Source organism: Adiantum capillus-veneris, chromosome 20 (genome assembly GCF_014529385.1).
Source record: "Adiantum capillus-veneris isolate H3 chromosome 20, ASM1452938v2, whole genome shotgun sequence".
Lineage (NCBI taxonomy): Eukaryota > Viridiplantae > Streptophyta > Polypodiopsida > Polypodiales > Pteridaceae > Adiantum > Adiantum capillus-veneris.
Genome location: NC_140950.1, coordinates 75,860,765 through 75,876,403, shown reverse-complemented (window position 1 = coordinate 75,876,403; position 15,639 = coordinate 75,860,765). Strand labels below are relative to the sequence as shown.

At 38.9% G+C, this 15,639-nt stretch overlaps 2 pseudogenes; one reads left to right on the top strand and one right to left on the bottom strand.

The window, feature by feature from the left end:
• Positions 1-1,230: 1,230 nt before the first annotated feature.
• On the bottom strand, positions 1,231-6,957 carry LOC147432775 (uncharacterized; annotated as a pseudogene).
• Positions 6,958-12,456: 5,499 nt separating this feature from the next.
• LOC147432774 (uncharacterized) lies at positions 12,457-14,018 on the top strand (annotated as a pseudogene).
• Positions 14,019-15,639: the final 1,621 nt, after the last annotated feature.

The window sequence follows — 15,639 nt, the reverse complement described above, 5'->3', positions numbered from 1 at the left end:
ACCACCTATTGAGCACCATTGAATACTTCAGAGCACTCTCTAACCACCTAGTCACCGCTTTATAAGCACCCAGCTACCACTTTCAAAGCACTTTCGAAGCACCTGGTTACCACTTTCTTAGCTAAAAATCACTTCAAATCACTTTCTGACCACCTATTGATCAACAATAAGCATTTCAAAGCACTTTCTTACCACCTAGACACCACTTTTACTCCTTGTGAGTAGTTAAAGTGCTTTAGATTGCAGATTGGTTACTTGAAATCACTTTGAAGTACTTTTTAGGAACCATTCAATATTTTGGAACACTTTCTAACCACGTGGCTATCACTTTCTTTGCACCATAAAGCAAAACTTACCACTTGGTCAAAACTTCATAACCACCTAGAAAGCAGTATAGAGCTATATCAAAACACTTTAAAGTACTTTGAAGGACCCTTTCACCACTTAAAAACACTTTCTTACCACCTATCAAGCATTTTCAAGCATATTGTAGGCACCATTGAGCACTTTAAAGCAATTTTAGGTGCTTTTAAGGAATTGATTAGCACTTTCTAGGCACTTGTGAGCACTAAGACGCCTTTTCTAGCCACTTGGTCAGCAATTTCTACTTTAAGTAATCGGTTTAGACCTATCTCAAAGCACTTTATAACATGAAACCACTTGGTCAGCAATTTCTACTTTAAGTAATTGGTTTAGACCTATCTCAAAGCACTTCATAACATGAAACCACTTGGTCAACACATTCTCCTTATCTATTGAGCAATTTGAATTTATCACAAAGCACTTCTAGGCACTTTTAGTAGCAAGCTGATCTGCTAGGAGTCCAAATCTTCTTTAGCTGCCCTGAATCATTATTGACACCTGACTTGGACAACATCTTGGTGATAGTTGTGACCTCTACCTCTTTGTTGTCTACCTCCCGTGGATCTGAATCAAGTGAGGTCTTGAGCACCTCCAGCTCCTTGTTTAGTTTGTCCAATTCCCTATAGAAGTCACTAAAAGCATAAAAATGCCCTTCATTCCAAGTCATAGGTCCCTCTTGTGCTGTAGTTGCACTTTCACCTCCCCGAATAGCCTTTTTTGCTCATTCTCTTGGCCACTAAGTCCCTCTGTCATGCTAAGCACCAACTGAGTATACATTGGCATCTCTACTGCCGGAAATGGCTACATCTTCCTTGCCGACATTGTCGATATTGATGACAAGGCACCATCACAAATAGATGTTTCTATTTAAATGACACCTGCCAAGCCATAATCGGTGCGGAACTTGTTGATCTTCTGCTCAAAACCCCCTTTTTGTATCTTGCAATTTTGAAGGACATTGCCACCAAACCTTGCCCATGCAATCCAATGTCTAGTCGGATCACTCGCTGTTGCTGGACATCTCTCATACACAAAACCTCTTGAAAATGTTTCTAGCGGCTCACCATTGGATGGGGTTGCGTGATATACCTTGTGGTACAAAATGTGGCACTTGTCAACGAACTCATCCATCACATGGTTGAGAAATAGCTTTGTGATTTTCTTGTGCAGACACTTGAAGACACTCATCCACTCCTCATTAGGGATATCTTTATCTATGAGGTCTTTAGGCAACTTCCCCTCTAGATTGAGCCTGTACTCCTCATGCAGTTCCTTGACCAAGAAGCAAACTCTTGATAACCACGGGTACTCCATTGCTGCAATCACCAGAAAACAGAGCTTGTTGAAAGCCCAGCTTTGCAAACACTAAAGCAATGGAAAAAACCAATTGAAAACATACACATGCATACCTTTTGATAACTTTGTTGATAGATTCAAGTTGGATGAAATGCATACCAGAGTGCCAGGTAGAGCCTTTACCCCCACTTTTGATGGAATTCTTTGCGTCGCAAGCTCATTGGTTGGAGGGATTTGATCTTCAAGTTCAGGTTCATACATTGTGCCCTTTCCAGTCTTGTGCCTTGGTAAACCACGTGCAAGTGACTTCATCTTGCATCCTACAGCTTGACTGTACAGTAAAGAGGATGAGCTTCTAAGCGCGCGAAGAAAGACTAATGCATACAGCTCCAAGTGCTACAGTATGATGCATGCAAAGATTGACTTCGGTAAAGTAGACATGCAAAATGGGACATGAAAATTGTTTATGAGCACGGCTAGTGATCTCTGTTTGCGAAAAGGATGCATGTCTTATGAGCACGAGGAGAAATACTAATGCATGCATACCTGTAGCTCCAAGTGCTACAATATTCATGATGCATGCAAAGCTTCACTTCAAAAGCAAAAAAAAATGTTACATGCAGACATTGAAGCCTCTACAGTTCAAAATGGCAATAGGTTAACCTTCTCAGTCCGCCAAAGTAGAGGCAAGAGTGAATGAGGTGTCAGCAAACATCAGAGGTAGGGTTTACCTTCTCAATCTGGCAAAACAAAGGTGATAGAGAATGAGACAAGCATTTGTGTCGAAGCTCAAAGAGATCACCTGGCACGCGGAAAAAAGTTGAGGTCGACGTCCTCCTATGACAAGTCACATCACGCATACTTTGGAATAATGACTGAGACACCCCTTCCTACAATCAATGGCCCCTTCCAACTACTAAGGCCATTAATATTTTAAAATTCCCCTTTTCTTTTTTGAATTTATCACAAATTCTTTTCAAAAGTAGTCTCTTGCTGGTACCCCAAAAAGTGAAATAGTGGTACCACCAATACATGCTTAAATCCTGAAGGATGGTTACATGTGATTTTTTTTTGTGTTTTGATCACATTGGTTGGAGGACCCATCAAAGTTGGAATGGGGTAGTATTCGTGCAAACTGGTGTTAAGAACTAAATTTATGAAGTGGCCTTGGCAGTTGAATGATCATAGTCTTGAGCAGTGAATGGCTAAGGGTCAAACTTGGGGGATCAAAGGTTTTTTGAAGTTTTCTTACTAAACCTTGAAGGTTTTTGGAGGATCTTTGGGATGAAAATCATGGAGAATCTCCATGTGGCATATAAAAGACCCACATACGAGGGAGTGACCCAGGAGTTCACGCTATATAGGTTGGGGGGTCGCACCTCTCAAGGGCATCAAGGAAAGAAAGTCAGGGGAGATCTCTTTGCTATGGCTTGTCTTCAATTTTATTAGTTGGAATCTTGGTAGGTGCCTTCGTTGAGCCTTCTCTCCAGCACTATACTCAAAAATAAAATGTCAACAAAGGGATTCAACCTTAGGTATGAACAAGAGTGGCTTTTCAGCAACTAAGCTAGCTCGTAGCTCTTCTCGCTTTTGTTTCCATCTCCATCGAGCTAGACTTTACAAAAAGTAAAACTGTAGCTCATTCAGCCTACCCCAACAGTTACCGTGTGTGCTCGCTCCCCTATTGCTGGTTGAGTACACTTTGTCTTAGCTACTCATCATGCCAAAGAGCTGTAGCTAAAGCCCAACCCTGATAGTTGTCCTTGATTCCCTCATGTGCATGTATCCTCCTTCCTGCCCTTTTGTGTGTCCTCCATTTTTTGACAAGATACCTACACTAGATACCTGCTAAAAAAATGATTTCCAAAATGTATAAGACCTACTTGTGTAAAAAGTTAAAATATTGTCTATCTGCAAAATGAAGAGACATTGTTTGATGGAGGATCATGATCAAATATTGCAAAATATAACACCGAACACTTCACCACCAAGAATAATTGCATTCCGGAATATTTTGAGGCATTCTAAAGCACTTCAAGGTATGAGCACTTGTAAGCAATGTGAAGCACCTTGAGGCATTGTGGAGCACGTAGATGCATTTAAGAGCACTATGATGTACTAGGAACCACTCCAAATTAAGCCCTTGGAAGAGGTTCGAAGAGCTATTAAGGAGTCTTAAGCACTTAGAGGGTAAAGGGGCCAGTAGCGGAATAGATAACTAATGATACCTCAAGCTCATGGCCTTTTTCATAGATTCATGTGGAAATAGACTTAATGGATGAACATTGACATGAGATCTCCTAGCAGAAATTGGTTGCGTTGCCAAAAATGTAGCCAATTTAATTTGTGTCAAGTTAGCATCATCCCCCATGAAAATTGAACTTCCACGTGTATTAGAGATGGTACGGTGTCAATAGAGAGACAAAAAGCATCTAGATGTGATTCCCTCATGTGCGTGTGTCCCCCTTCCCACCCTTTTGTGTGTCGTATGTCTTAGACATGATATCTGCACCAGATACCTACTAATAAAATGATTTACAAAATGTGTAAGACCTACTTGTGTGGAAAGTTAAAACATTATTTATCTACAAAATGATGAGACATCGTTTGATGGAGGACCAGTTTCTGCAACATATAACATCGGGCACTTTACCACCAAGAATAACTAAACTCCAAAATATTTTGAGGCACTCTAAAGCAATGTGAAGCACTTTAAGGAACTCAGGAGTACTTGTAAGCAATGTGAAGCAATTTAAGGCATTGTGGAGCACTAAGATGCAGGATGAATCACTATGAGGCATTATGGAGCATGTGGATGCATTCAAGAGCACTATGATGTAGTAGTAACCACTCCAAATTAAGCACTTGGAAGAGGTTTGAAGAACTATTAAGGAGTCTTAAGTACTTACATGGTAAAGGGACCATTAGCGGAATAGATAACTACCGATCCCTCAAGCTCTTGGCCTCTTGCGAAAATTCATGTGGAAACCGATTCAATGGATTCACATTGACACGGGATATTAGCTGCAAGTGGTTGCATTGCCAAAACTATGGCCGATTTAATTTGCTCCAGGTTAGCATGATCTCCCATGCAAAATGAACTTCCCCGTGTATTAGAGACGATACGGTGCCAATAGCGAGACAAAAAGCATCCAAATTTGATTGCCTCATGTGTGCATGTTCTCCTTCCCACCCTTTTGTGTGTCCTCCATTTTTTACAAGATATCTGCACTATATACCTACTAATATGTCACATAAATAGAATAATAGAGATAGACAACAAAAGATAGAGAAAGAGATCTTTGTATTGATGAATTTTTGCAGAGTTTTGTTACAACAGAGGAGCAATTGAATATGGGCGCACTCCGTTGCACGGAGCTCGAACCTCCCGACCACCCCCGAGCTTCAGTCTGCTTGTATGCAGTGTCTCATTCGCACTCGCACTCGCAATCGCACTCACACTCGTAGAAGAGCAGATCTGTGAATGATCCCCAAACGCACCACCCATCGTGCTTTTATCCTTTTTTTCCTCGAAAATCCTGCGACTTCTCAAAATAGCCGCTTTTTAAGCATTCAGTTACCCTGATTTTCACACCAAGTATACCTGCGAGAATAAGATAAGAACATGATGGCTAAGAGATCCATAAAGGTTAGATTTTTATCATGACACTTTGCACAGATCCTGTTTCACACATTGATTTCTGTATCACATACAAAATATCCAAAAGAACATACTCGTGCAACCAATTCAACATGATAATCAAAGTAAAAAAACATAATTATGTACCTTCATAATCTCAATTGCAATAGTCCACCATGAAGAAACAAATCCACTTCTTGGTTGATAGCAGGGAGAGCTGTATGACGTTGTATGTCTACCTGTCCCTGTGTATAGTATTCTGCTGCTGCCTTCTGTTTGTTTTCATCATAACTTTTACAAAAGAACTCAGAACAGAGCAATCCAGGTACTCAAAACAACGGGAATAGGTCTGGTCTACAAGGCCCATGCGCACAGAATTGCGAAACATCTTCTTTTGGCTGAAAATGCAACTTTTAGGTCGCGACTCCTAAAACCTCTATTTTTGGGTCTCCACTACTTTTGCAAATTATTTTAAGCTTACCCATGCATTTTAAGCTAAAACACATAAATATAAAACAATGATATTAATAAAAATCTCAATTTTACTGTTCATAGACACACTAGCTGTTATTCATTAATCTTTATCAAATACGTCTTTATGTATTATTTAAAAAAAGAATATATGTTCTCTCTTAATATCTCAAACTCATTCATATAAGCTCTATTTACTAGACTATTCAACAATCTTTCAAATCGTCCTAAACGAAAGATATGCCCTACTACATTCTTTTCGACTTTAAGAACTTCAAAGATTAGTCGTCTTATATTCTCCCCTTATCAAAATTAACTCTGTCCTTAGTGTTGGAAAGAGAGGAAAATTCTCTATGAAAAACACTAAGATAAACCCACGATGCATCCTCTACTGGATAGTTCTGCCACTTAACCAAAACTTCCACAATGTCTCTATTTCTCAGATGTTTAACACGCCTATCTAGCACTAAGTCTAGTTCTACAGTCAATGTTCCATCATCTTTCAACTTAGAGTTGTCATGTAAAACATGATGCACATTAGGAACATACTTTTTCAATAAACTCACATGAAATACAGGATGCACTTTAACATGAGAAGGTAATTCCAATTTGTAAGCTAATGAACCAATGCGCTTCAAAATTTTAAATGGCCCAGCAAATCATGGAGACAATCTTCTATCCTTTCCATGAATCAAATGAGACTTCTCAAGAATAACTTTTAAGAAAACCATATCACCAGTTTCATACTCCACAACACGATGTTTCTTGTCATAATACAATTTATATTTCTTTTGAGCTTCTCTGATATTCCCCCTGATTTTGGCTAACTTGCTATCCATTTTCTCAAGCATCTCACGTGACAGTTCTACCTTATTCCTCGAGTTAAGAAAATTAATAGGTGTGGGACAGTTGTAGCCATACATTGCCTCAAACAGAGTCATCCTAATAGATGAATGACATGAACTGTTATATGCAAATTCAACCAAAGGTAGATATTCGTTCCAATTAGGTTGGTTTTCATTGATATACATTCGGAACATATCTTCTAAAATACGATTCGCTCTCTCCGTTTCTCCATCAGTTTGAGGATAAAAAGTAGTAGACATGCGTAACTGGGTACCTATAGAGTCAAAAGTCGCTCTCTAGAAGTGAGAACTGAACTTAGAATCTCTATCAGACACTATACTCTTGGGCCTGCCATGCAAACGAAATATCTCTTTCACAAACAAGCCTACAATGGTCAATGCAGTACCAATTATTTTTACAGGAAAGAAGTGAGCTTGTTTTGTGAGTTTATCTACCACCACAAAGATCGAATCATACCCTCCATGAGTAGTAGGAAGGCTAATGATAAAGTCCATGGATATGGACTCCCACTTCTGTAAATGAATGTCTAAGGTTTGAAGGTCACCAGGCATCCTCTTATGTTCAATCTTAACTTGTTCACATTGAAAGCACTCACGCACATACTTCTTAACATCCAATTTCATACGCGGCCAAAAGAATGAACTTTTAATCTTTTTATATGTCTTATTCAATCCAGTATGACTCGAAAAAGGTGAATTATGACACTCATGCAGAATTTGACTCTTAAAAGCAGAATTTGTAAGAATACACAAGCGGTCATAATAATACAGATTTCCCTTAAACAAGTGATATCTGTTCTCATACATCTCACCAATATTTTCATGCAAGAATTTCAAAATAGGTATATAAAAAGAATCATTTTCAACTTCAGCATGTATATCATCAATCAAATTAGACCGCACAACAGTCAACAAATTACGCATAGGCCTATGACTCAATGCATCTGCAACTTTATTTTCTTTTCCACACAAATACTTAAAATCAAAGACATACTCAGCCACCAATTCAATCCATATTCTTTGTCTGTTATTTAATAATGGCTGAGTGAAGATATACTTCAAGCTTTGATGATCAGTACGTAATTCAAATTTTACGCCAAGCAAAAGATGACACCAATGCTTCAATGCATGAACAACAGCAAGCAATTCTAGATCATGTGTTGCATAGTTCAATTCATGTCCTCTTAATTTTCTAGACTCAGATGCAACCACTCTTTCTTCTTGTGTCAAAACACAACCGAATTGTTCACCACTAGCGTCACAGGATACAACAAATGGTTTGCCCATCTCAAGAACTTTTAAACACAATATTCCCCTCTTTTAGCCTTCAGGGTCTCAAAAGCAGTCTCACGGCTAGAAGTCCACACAAAACCCTTGTCTTTCTTGGTCAATTCGGTCAAAGGACTTGCTATCTTAGAAAAATCTTTAATGTGTGCTCTCTCATATTGCGCTAGACCCATAAAGCTTCTTACATCCCTTAATGACTTAGGTGTTGGCCACTCCACAATAGTCTTAACTTTATCAAGATCCATGTGAATCCCCTCTTTAGAAATCACTCTTCCCAAATACACAATCTGATCCTTTGAAAAGGAACACTTACTTGCTTTGGCATACAATTTATGTTCACGCAAAACTTCAAATGTTTTCTTTAAATGCAACGCATGATCTTCTTCATTCTTAGAATACACAAAAATATTATCCACGAATACCAAAATGAAGTCATCAAGATACGGATGAAAAATATTATTCATTAACCACATGAAATTTGTTGGTACATTAGTCAAACCAAAAGCAAGAACTGTAAATTCATAATGCCCATAACGTGCACGAAGCAGTCTTTGGAATGTCCTCGGCCTTAATGCGGATTTGATGGTAGCCAGAACGAAGGTCAATCTTTAAAAATATTGTGGCACCACTCAATTGGCTAAGCAATTCATCTACATGAGGAAGATGATATTTTTTCTTAATGGTCTGTTTGTTTAATCCCCTTAGTCAATGCATAACCTATATGTACCATCCTTTTTCTTTTGGAATAACAAAGGACTATCTCAAAGAGATACACTAGGTTTAATGAAATCCTTTTTCAAAAGATCATCAAGTTGTATCTTGAGCTCTTTAAGCTCATCAATATTGAACCTGTATGGAGCCCTTGAATAAGGTGTTGCTTCTGGGTATAGATCTATGGCATGGTCTACCGCTCTAGGCGGAGGAATACCAGGAAGATCGTCCAGAAACACATCCTTAAATTCATGTAAGAGATCCTCTACAAATTCTGGATTTGTCTCTTTCCGTTTATCCCCAGATTCTTCTTTAATCTCATTAGAAAATACAAGAAACGTCTCACACTCTTATCTAAGTCACCTTATCAATTCCATGGTCAAAACTAGATTTAGGATCTCTTTCTTTCCACGAAGAGTGTGACTTATCATCATCAAATAGTTAAAGATATATTTTTCTTTCTTAACAATCAATCAAAACATGATTTTCAATCATCTAATTGATACCAATGATAACATCATGCATATCAATGTTTATGATATAGAAATCATCTTTATGCTTCCGACTCTTCAAAGAAAAAGAAACAAATTTTCTACTAACTCTTTCGTGAAACTATTATTACTACTGGTTAAGTCCACAAGTCTTTTAACTTCTCGATTTCTCGATTTAATTCAAGTTTAATTTCTCAATCAATTTAGATGATAAAAAGCAGTGAATACTATCCAAATCAATTAAGAAATTCAAATTTAAATCTCAACTTTTACGCATAAATTTGATCACAAAAGCTTTCAAACGACATATCAAAGACATAAAACATCACAAAGAAGGGGTAGATGACTTACCTTTATCGTACGCATTGCCCAAAGTCCCCAATTGAGCCATCTTGGTACGTATTGTCTTATCGGTCACCTTGCTCGAGCATTCGAAAGTCTGGTGGTCGTGTTCTCGATATTGAAAGTATAATCCAAATCTTTGAGTTCTTCAATCAACGCTTCTAAATCTTCGCATATCTTTCTTATGCCATCAAACTCTTTAAGCTTAGCCTTCGTTAAGAATGATTTGGTTGTCGCTTCTCCCATATGGTCATTGTTACTTTTTTGCATTGACGACCTCTACGTCCACCACCACCGTTCCCACCATCACCACCGCCAGGTGCCCCAGTGCCGCCACGATGATTATGGTTTCCTGGTGGATTAGCATGGTTTTCGCCTTCATGTGCGCCATCAAGGTCCACATAGATATCAGGCTCTCGTGCTCCTTTTCCCCGCAGAGCCTCAGCACGCTCCCGACTTGCTTGTTCCAGATCTTCTCGTAGTCATCGAATCAGGTCTTCTTGCTCCTTCATCTTCCTCTCGTATCCTTCCATGTCCAGAATCAACCGCTTGCTCTGATACCAATTGTTAGAGGAATAGAATAATAGAGATAGACAACAAAAGATAGAGAAAGAGATCTTTGTATTGATGAATTTTTGCAGAGTCTTGATACAACAAAGGAACAATTGAATATGGGCGCACTCCGTTGTACGGAGCTCGAACCTCACGACCACCCGCGAGCTTCACTCCGCTTGCATGCAGCGTCTCACTCGCACTCACACTCCCACTCATACTCGTAGAAGAGGAGATGTGTGAATGATTCCCAAATGCACCACCCGTTGTGCTTTTATCCTTTTTTTCCTCGAAAAGCCTGCGACTTCTCAAAATAGCCGCTTTTTAAGTGTTCAATCAACTCGATTTTCGCACCAAGTATACCTGCGAGAATAAGATAAGAATGTGATCGCTACGCGATCTGTAAAGGTTAGATTTTTATCATGACACTTTGCACATATCCTGTTTCACACATTGATTTTTGTATCGCCTACAAAATAGCCAAAAGAACATACTCGTGCAATCAATTCAACATGCTAATCAAAGTAAAAAAACATAATTATGTACCTTCATAATCTCAATTGCAGCAGTCCACCATGAAGAAACAAGTCCACTTCTTGGTTGATAGAAAGGAGAGTTGTATGATGTTGTATGTCTGCTTTGTCCCTGTGTATACTACTCTGCTGCTGCCTTCTGTTTGTTTTCATCATAACATTTACAAACGAACTCAGAACAGAGCAATCCAGGTACTCAACGACGGGAATAGGTCTGGTCTACAAGGCATCGTAGACAAAATTGCGAAAAACGTCTTTCTTTGGCTGAAAACGCAATATTTAGGTTGCAACTCCTAAAACCTCTATTTTTGGGTCTCCACTACTTTTTCAACTTATTTTAAGTCTACCCATGCATTTTAAGCTAAAACACATAAATATAAAACATTGATATTAATAAAAATCTCAATTTTACTTTTCATAGACAGACTATCTGTTATTGATTAATCTTTATCAAATACGTCTTAATGTATTATTTAAAAAAAGAATATATGTTCTCTCTTAATATCTCAAACTCATTCATATAAGCTCTATTTACTGGACTATCAACAATCTTTCAAATCGTGCTAAACGATAGATATGCCCTACTACATTCTTTTTTACTTTAAGAACTTCAAAGATTAATTGTATTACATAATAAAACGATTCTAAAATGTGTAAGACCTACTTATGTGAAAAGTTAAAACATTGTTTATCTGCAAAATGACGAGACATTGTATGATGGAGGAGCAATTATTGCAAAATATAAGATTGAACACTTCACCACAAGGAAGAACCCCATTCAAAAATACTTTGAGGCACTCTAAAGCACTTCAAGGCACTCAAAATAATTGTGAAGCATTTTAAGGCACTATGAAGCAGTTTAACGTACTCAGGAGCACTTGTAGGCCATGTGAAGCACTTTGAGGCATTGTGGAGCACTAAGGTGCCCCCAAAAGCACTATGAGACAGTGTGGAGCACATGGATGCATTCATGAGAACTATGAAATACTAGGAACCACTCCAAACTAGACCCTTTAAAGAGGTTTGCAGAATTATTAAGGAGTCTTAAGCACTTTTAGGGTAAAGGGGCCATTAACGGTATAAATAACTTCCGATCGCTCAAGCTCATGGTGTCTTGTGCAAATTCATGTGGAAACGGATTCAATGGATGCACATTGACATGAGATATTAGTTTCAGTTGGTTGCTTTGCCAAATCTGTAGCTGATTTAATTCGCGCCACGTTAGCACGATCGCTCATGCAAAATGTACTTCCCCGTATATTAGAGACGGTACGGTGCCACTAGAGAGATAAGAAGCATCCAGATCTGATCCTGGAACCTATAAATGAGTGCTCTCTATATCAACTATTATATACCATCTACTCATGCTAGGTAGTGGCACTATAGGGGTGGGGAGCAACCTACTAAAGGGGAGCGTTCACTCACTATTCCCCTTACCCTAGGTACCTTCTCGTAGAAGCGGTGTCGAGAAATATGAAGCACCTCAAAGCACTATGAAGCATTTCAAAGCAGCTAGAACCACTCTGAAGCGCTTTGAAGCACTATGAATATTAAAATAGGAGTTTTGAATGTTTAGACTCGCATATGTTTATGAAGGCCCCCACTACTATATTCATGTAATTTCGGACAATAATTTGAAAGTCCCTCTCTCCCTCACCTTATTCTCCATCCTCAAACAAAGTGGTTTCAAAGACACCCCTTTATGCTTAAGAGATGAGTGGCAATGTGATCAGTTTGAAGCACCCGAAATGTTCGTAAAACACCCTCACTTTTAAGCACTTTGAGGAATTGTAAGCCACTTCGAGGAACTCTGGAGCACTTGGATACACTCTGAAGATGTATTTTCCCAGAACGGATGAATTTTAGTCTCCGACTATAATATAGCCATCCCCGACCCAATATATATGTCGCCTGCAATTTCTCTGCAAAATGAAGAGACAGCGTTTGATGGATGGCGAGCAGCAACTGCCACTTCACCACCAAGAATAACTGCAGCGCTCCCACCACCCTCCTCCTCCTCCTCCTCCTCCTCCTCACCCTCATCACCTTCAACGCCTCAACCTGATGCAGGTGATGGTGATGGTGATATTATGAACGCCAACAGCAACAACAACGTGCAGGTGACGAGTATACGAGTTGCTCCCGAGTCTCCCCATTAGAGAGTTGCCTCGCCTGCGTGCAGCTCATCCCTCCTTCACCTACGCCATTGCAACACTCTTCGGCCTCCTTCATCCTCAACCGGCCAAGCCGTACGTTATTATACTCTTCCATTTGAGGTTTATTACAGATCGGTTCAGTCCAGGTTATTAACGCAACTCTCTCACCTAGTCTCTCTCTCTCTCTCTCTTTCATATATGCACTTCTGCGTCATGCGTTTCTCTCAAAAATATATATGCTGGCAGGCCCATATTGCACCTGCCCTGGTTTTACTGCATGGTTGCTAGACCCCAAGGTACCCTTTGTCGTCCTCAATATGACACCGTCGCATTTGATCCAGGCTAAAATACATGGCACTGGTTACCACACCCGGCACAACGCTCCTTGAACAGAGATTTGCATCCAGATATGAGTATCGAGCCAATCTGCAATCTGGGGAATGTGGTGTGCTGGGAGTACATTCTTGTCAGGCCATCCAGAACTATCCACTTTTTAATCCTCAGCAACGCCTTCACCGGTGACAAGATGACATTGCCACTCGTTACAAGGACGTGAATTACGCTTTGGACGTGAATTATGTTTTTTTTGGGTTTGGACGTGAATTACGCTTGGAACAAACTAATGAGACTCTTCAATTTAGCATCATTCGTGTATCACCTCGGGAGCCTGGGCATTTGATTACAGACCAATACACACCTACACCTACTGACCCAATGCGCCAGCAATTGTTGCTCCAAGGTCCTTATGTAAGGAATGTACCAGAGACATCCATACCATTGCACACAAACCAACACATTCCCCGCCATGTCCGCTACTACCATCAAGGCACACTTGCAACCTTTCATCGCATGCACCATCACATCTTGCCTCAATTGTCTCTGTATGAAGGATCACACTGGCACCAAGTGGGCATGCCCGACGACTTTACCAGTTCACAGAAAAGCATGCTAGATGCGAGGTATGAATTGTTGCAAATGGATGCGGAAATCCTCCTATTGGTATTTAAGCATGCCTGAAAAGTCGGGTCTTCGTGTACAAGTATAACTTTAATCAAGATGGAAGGTGGTTGCGTCTGTTTGATGACTATATTCTTATAGTTTCTATCCCTTATTGGCGAAACGTACATGCCATAGAGCTACATGTTGTTGCCCGAGCTAACCTCCTCATGCTCTCCATCGGCGATCAAGTAATCCTTTGCAACCTAGTTTCAAATACTTGGAGATCGTTGCCCCCTTGCTAAAACCCTACAATTCATGGAGCAAGAATTCCTATTATCAAGGTGGCATGTGCTCTAGATCCTACATACTGAATAGATTCGTTGGTGGCATGTTCAAAGGAGTAAAGCCCATTATTTCAACCTTAAAACTATTTTTGTTTTGTACTAGATTTAACAAGCTCTTGCAAATAATTTGATAATTTTGACTTGTACACATGCCCTCGATGTTAATGAGGCTTTTATTGGCTATCTACAATGTAAAGCTTGATTTTGTTCCTGTGATTTGCATTCCTAGAGCCACATGTCTTGTTGAATATGGATGAAAGAGAACATTCAAAGAACAAAGGCAAGCTTGAAATTGTCTCATAGGAGACAATAAGTAAACAAAGGTCGTTTGGATATGATAACATCTCACTAGATAATAGTATATTAGAAGTATGGATTTGGCACGGCATATTTCATCCAAACCAAGGTAATGTTGATTAGTAGATGTGGATGAGTAATCATATTTAAAAAGTGATTGTGGGTCCTGATGCTATCTAGTCGTTAACCTAGTTAAAGTTGGGGGAAATTTTTAAAAAAACATTCTCAAGTATGTTGAAAGTTGGGGGAAAATTCTCAAGTATGTTGAAAATTTTTGGACACGTGACTTGGTTATATGCGTATATGCTAGAAGAAAAATATTATGCCAAGGATATTTTATAGTGTTTATATGTGGCCTTTAGTATTAGTGAGAGGATAAACTTAAAATAATAGGTATCTTCCATGTTGAAGATTGGCCGGTCGAACTTCAAATAAACTCTCTTTAAAGTAGTCTCTTCCGTGCATTCTCTTTTTCACATCTTTTAGAGCAGGATAATTCTTTTGCTAAGTAACTCACATGATTGTTTGCCTAGGATCTTTTTGATGCCATAATGTTTATCTATGGCCTTATGGATTAGTGAGGAGTTAGTTGTGTATTTAACACTAGGTTGGTAATGGGACACTTTTATGTCCTTGGACACTTTTATGTCCTGTTAAGTGACCATTTTCCTTGAATTATGTCAAGAGTTTCAAAATGGATTTTGAGGTGCTATCTGTCTAGAAATTTGTCTCATGAGCTGAAAAAAAACTCAACATTTTTTTGGAATATCAATTCCATCTTTAACCTTGTCCTTGCACAACATTTCACAACCTAAACTATGTGAAAAAACAAGTCGTGTTTTTGGCTTTTTTCAACTTTTTGCAACTATACCACTCTAGAATTCATGTTTGTGAGTTCTGTAATGCTAGAGAACTATCTTTAGTAGTCCTCAACATGTCCTGATTCTTCTAGGGAGAAATAAATGTTAAAGTTGTAAGTTATGGCCAAATTACAAAAATTGTCAAATCCTGTTTTTTAGCCAATTTTAGCTCTTCTATGATTTTTTTGGTGGCTTTCATGATATCCAAATGCAGTTTTGATTTTCTATGTCGCATATTGTAACATAAAGCTAATATTCCTTGAGTTTTGGGGCACCTAATACCCTATTTTGCATAGTAGACAACGATGGTTGATTTTTTCAATTATAGAAGAAAACGAAACATTCTAGTATATCAAGTATAGCTTTTTCAATATTGTTAGTTTCTTGTAACAACTACATGCATTTTGTAGGTAGTAACCATATCTAGTCATAAGGATCAAATTTGGCTAGATATTGAATAGTTTCTTTGGGATTCTACAACTCATAATGTT